The following is a 6,000-nucleotide window of genomic DNA, read 5'->3' on the forward strand; positions in this document are numbered from 1 at the left end:
TTATGGCCATTTGTTCGAGGGGAATCCTGAATGTCAGAAATACACTGAAGAAAACTCACACCTCTCTCTGTGTCTGTGTGTGTAAGGGCTGACTACAGCAGGTGCAGCTAATTTAACTGACCTACATATACCAAGCCCAGACTCTCAACAGCTCCTGTTCCCTTTACTGTCTGTGTATGTGTGTCTGTGTATCAATATTTCTCCTATGTTTAGGTATTACTCCTCAATCATAGTATTTCTGCTAAAGCAAAGTACTTCTACTACATCTTAGTACTTCTGCTAAATCATAGTATTTCTGCCAATTCATAGTATTTTTGCAAAATCATGGTATTTGTGCAAAATCATGGTTTTGGGGCCAAATATTTCTGTTATTTTATAATATATGTGCTGAATATAATATGTGCCAAATCATAGTATTTATCCCAAATTATAGTATTTATGCCAAATTACAGTATTTCTGCTAAAACGCAGAAATAGTACCTTTTAGCAGGAATTTCTACCAAAAGATAGTACTTCTGCTAAATCAGAGTATTTCTGCTAAACCAGAGTATTCCTGCCAAATCATAGTATTTGTACTGAAACATGGTACTTCTGCCCAATCATAGTATTTGTACTAAATCATAGTACTTGTGCCAAATCATAGTATTTATACCCAATCATAGTATTTCTGCTAAATCATAGCATTTGTGCCAAATCATGGTATTTGTGCAAAAACATAGTATGTCTGCAAAACCATAGTATATCTCTTATGTTATAGTATTACTACTAAGGCATAGTATTTCTGCCAAATCATAGTATGTGTGCCAAATCGCAGTATTTATACCAAATCACAGTATTTGTGGTAAAACATAGTATTTCTGCCATATTGTGGTATTTGTGCAAGAACATTGAACTGTTATGTTATAGTATTACTACTAAGTCATAGTATTTCTGCATTGTTATAGTATTTGTACTAAAACGTAGTATCTCTGCCAAGTCATAGAATTACTGCAATTTCATAGTTTTTTTTAGGAAATCTGTTATGTTATAGTATTACTACTAAGTCATAGTATTTCTGCCAAATCATAGTATTTGTGCCAAAGCATCGTATTTGTATGGAGTCATAGTATTTCTTCTAAATCATAGTATTTCAATCAAATCTCAGTAGTTGTTGTTAAAACGCAATATTATTGCCAAATCATAGTATTTGTACCCAATCATAGTATTTCTGCTAAATCATAGCATTTGTGCCAAATCATGGTATTTGTGCAAAAACATAGTATGTCTGCAAAACCATAGTATATCTCTTATGTTATAGTATTACTACTAAGGCATAGTATTTCTGCCAAATCATAGTATGTGTGCCAAATCGCAGTATTTATACCAAATCACAGTATTTGTGGTAAAACATAGTATTTCTGCCATATTGTGGTATTTGTGCAAGAACATTGAACTGTTATGTTATAGTATTACTACTAAGTCATAGTATTTCTGCATTGTTATAGTATTTGTACTAAAACGTAGTATCTCTGCCAAGTCATAGAATTACTGCAATTTCATAGTTTTTTTTAGGAAATCTGTTATGTTATAGTATTACTACTAAGTCATAGTATTTCTGCCAAATCATAGTATTTGTGCCAAAGCATCGTATTTGTATGGAGTCATAGTATTTCTTCTAAATCATAGTATTTCAATCAAATCTCAGTAGTTGTTGTTAAAACGCAGTATTATTGCCAAATCATAGTATTTGTACCCAATCATAGTATTTCTGCTAAATCATAGCATTTGTGCCAAATCATGGTATTTGTGCAAAAACATAGTATGTCTGCAAAACCATAGTATATCTCTTATGTTATAGTATTACTACTAAGGCATAGTATTTCTGCCAAATCATAGTATTTGTACTAAATCATAGTACTTGTGCCAAATCATAGTATTTGTTGAACATCATAGTATTGGAACCAAAACATAGTATTTGTCCCAAAGCATCGTATTTGTATGGAGTAATAGTATTTCTTCTAAATCATAGTATTTCAATTAAATCTCAGTAGTTGTGTTAAAATGCAGTATTATTGCCAAATCATAGTATTTGTACCCAATCATAGTATTTTTGCCAAATCGTGGTATTTGTGCCCAAATAATAATTCTGTTATGTTATAGTATTACTACTAAGTTGTAGAATATCTGTTATGTTATAGTGTATCTGCGGAAAATAGTATGTGTGCCAAATCATAGTATTTATACCAAATCACAGTATTTGTGCTAAAACATAGTATTTCTGCCATATTGTGGTATTTGTGCAAGAACATTGAACTGTTATGTTATAGTATTACTACTAAGTCATAGTATTTCTGCGTTGTTATAGTATTTGTGCTAAAACGTAGTATCTCTGCCAAGTCATAGAATTACTGCAATTTAATAGTTTTTTTTAGGAAATCTGTTATGTTATAGTATTACTACTCAGTCATAGTATTTCTGCCAAATCATAGTATTTGTGTGAATTTGTATACTGTAATATCACTGTATTATGTAGTGGCTAAGCAGGGGCTGTTTACTAAGTGCATCAGTGTAAATAGGTCATCTCTTGTGTTGGAGTGCCCTCTTGTGGCGCCTTTTGGGTAGTGCCTTAGTAAACGGGAACCCTGTAAAAAGTGGCATCAGACTGATTTGTAGTGGAGGAATTTGTTACCAGTTTTCTTAATCTTCAATCTGTATGCATGTTGTAATGCATACCCTGTTCTTAATCATAGAAACCACACCATATCACCTCTCCACATCCTCCTACTGTATGCCATACCTCCCTGTACCATCCATCTGACCGCAATAAACTCCACCTGTGGTAATCTAATCCCTGGATGTCAGCCTCTCCTTCTGACCGAGGATAGTTATAGTATTTGAGCCAAATCATAGTATTTGTGCCAAAGTATAGTATTTCTTCCAAATCATAGTATAACTGCACAATAAAGGTTCTTGAGCCACATCAGTGTTTGTGCCAAATCTTAGTATTTCTTCTAAATCCTAGTAATTCTGCTCAATGATAGAATTTCTGCTATGCTTTAGTACTTTTTTCCTAGATTGTAGTACTTCTGCTAAGTCAAAGTATTTCATGTAAATCATAGTATTTCTACCAAGTCCCAATGTTTCTGCTAAATCATAAATAATGTTTTAGTACAAATTGTATGATTTGGTGGAACTTTCTGTGTTCCAGCAAAAATGCTATGATTTGGCAGGAAAAAAATAGATAACACACACCAATTAGTTAAACTGCAGGAATGTCTTAAAGACATAAAGACCTGGATGGCCGCTAACTTTCTGCTTCTTAATTCAGATAAAACTGAGGTTATTGTACTCGGCCCTGAAAATCTTAGAAATATGGTATCTAATCAGATTCTTACTCTGGATGGCATTACCTTGGCCTCCAGTAACGCGGTGAGGAACCTTGGAGTCATTTTTGACCAGGACATGTCCTTCAACGCACATATTAAACAAATATGTAAGACTGCTTTCTTCCATTTGCGCAACATCTCTAAAATTAGAAATATCCTGTCTCAGAGTGACGCTGAAAAACTAGTTCATGCATTTATTACTTCCAGGCTGGACTACTGTAATTCATTATTATCAGGATGTCCAAAAAACTCACTGAAAAGCCTTCAGCTAATCCAAAATGCTGCAGCAAGAGTCCTGACAGGGACTAGAAAGAGAGAGCATATTTCTCCTGTTTTGGCTTCCCTTCATTGGCTTCCTGTTAAATCCAGAATTGAATTCAAAATCCTGCTCCTCACATACAAGGTCTTAAATAATCAGGCCCCATCTTATCTTAATGACCTTGTAGTACCATATCACCCTATTAGAGCGCTCCGCTCTCGCTCTGCAGGCCTACTTGTTGTTCCTAGAGTATTTAAAAGTAGAATGGGAGGGAGAGCCTTCAGTTTTCAGGCCCCTCTTCTGTGGAACCAGCTTCCAGTTTGGATTCGGGAGACAGACACTATCTCTACTTTTAAGATTAGGCTTAAAACTTTCCTTTTTTCTAAAGCATATAGTTAGGGTTGGACCAGGTGACCCTGAATCCTCCCTTTGTTATGCTGCAATAGATGTAGGCTGCCGGGGGATTCCCATGATGCATTGAGTTTTTCCTTTCCAGTCACCTTTCTCACTCACTATGTATTAATAGACCTCTCTGCATTGAATCATATCTGTTATTAACCTCTGTCTCTCTTCCACAGCATGTCTTTATCCTGTCTTCCTTCTCTCACCCCAACCGGTCGCAGCAGATGGCCGCCCCTCCCTGAGCCTGGTTCTGCCGGAGGTTTCTTCCTGTTAAAAGGGAGTTTTTCCTTCCCACTGTCGCCAAAGTGCTTGCTCATAGGGGGTCATATGATTGTTGGGTTTTTCTCTGTATCTATGAAGCGCCTTGAGGCGACTTTTGTTGTGATTTGGCGCTATATAAATAAAATTGAATTGAATTGAATTGAATTGAATTATTTAGTATAAATACTAAGTTTTAGCAGAAATACTATGTTTAAACTTTAAAAAATTCTGCTATTTCTGCTGATGTGTGTTATGACTTTTGACCATTGAAATGAATGGAACACATTATCAATGTGGTCACTGATTTTGCATGATGGGCTGAGCTGTGTTTTACCTCAGTGAGATAAGCATCCGTTCTCAGACTGGGAGGCCTGGGTTCAAATCCAGCTTATGGCAACATTTCTTTCACTTAACAGTTAAACTTTTTTTAAACTCTTTTCAACACAAATTTCATTTTTTTCACCCCTTTTCAGCAAAATTTTCGGTTTTTTTAACCCCTTTTCAGCACAAATCCAAACTTTTTCAGCTCTTTTTCAGCAAAAACCTCTTTTCAGCAGAATTCTGCTCATTCAACTCTTTTCAGCAAAATTTTCAGTTTTTTCTGCTGTTTTCAGAAAAAAAACTCTTTTCAGCAGAATTCTGCTCATTCACCTCTTTTCAGCAGAAATTCTGCTGATTGAACTCTTTTCAGCAGAATTTTCACCCCCTTTTTTTTTGCCCAAATTCTGCTAGCACAATTGTCAATCTCTCCACCTTTTCTTTGTGAGAAAGTGTTTGGCTCAGTGAGCTAAATAGCTGTCCTTTGACCAGGAGGGCCAGGTTCGAATCCTGCTCAGGGCATCTTTTTTTTTTTTGTTTCAACTTTTTCAGCTTTTTTCAGCAGATATCTTCAGCCGTTAAGGCATCCACACTGCATTTTCGCAGGAAATGCAAATTTTTCTAGTTCTTCTTGGGGTTTTTTACATTTGGTAAGGACACACGCAGCACTTTCTGGACAGTTTGAATTATGAGGACAAGGTTGATGTCCTCAATCCAGGGCCGGGTCGTGGGGGCAGCAGCCCAAGCAGAAGACATGGCACGGGAGCCAGGGGAGCGCGCAGGGATTTATTGTTGGATTATTCTTTACCTCACTGTAAATAGACACATTGTTGTGCACAGAGTCCTGCATTTTGGGTCCACCTTCCCCACATCCCTACGGCTTGCACTGGCAAACCGTGACACTGATACTCTCTTTCTGGCCAGACACATGGCGGCACTTCTGCTATAATTTTGTTTGTATTTAACAAAATAAAAACGCTGACATAAGTGTACACAGTTTTTGACTGATAGTGAAAATTGTTTTTAAAGACCTTAATTTAACATTTCACTCAACAACAAACAAACCCTCCCTAACAAAAAAAGGAACTTCAAAGGCTAAATTACATCATATTTCTTCACGTCAATATACGGGCTGCAAGTAGGGGTGACGTGGGCTACAGGTGGCTTCTCGGACTGTGAGTTTGAGACGCCTGCTCAATTGATAAATTGCAGGATTTAGGTTATAAATACATGTTCATATTTATTTTACAATCAGAAAGAAAGAACAAGAGAAGGGAAAAGTGCAGGACAGACAGAAAGGTGACAGGCTCAGATTGTATAAACTACTACGAAACTGGCATTATATTTCCTGTTTGTGTTATTATTTGTTATAATAGGGGTACTAAATAAGGCGAG

Source organism: Aulonocara sp. 'chitande type north' Nkhata Bay, linkage group LG17 (genome assembly GCF_057382095.1).
Source record: "Aulonocara sp. 'chitande type north' Nkhata Bay isolate Kocher_YH1m ecotype deep benthic linkage group LG17, A_spYH_male_GT1.1, whole genome shotgun sequence".
NCBI classification, from domain to species: Eukaryota; Metazoa; Chordata; class Actinopteri; order Cichliformes; family Cichlidae; genus Aulonocara; species Aulonocara sp. 'chitande type north' Nkhata Bay.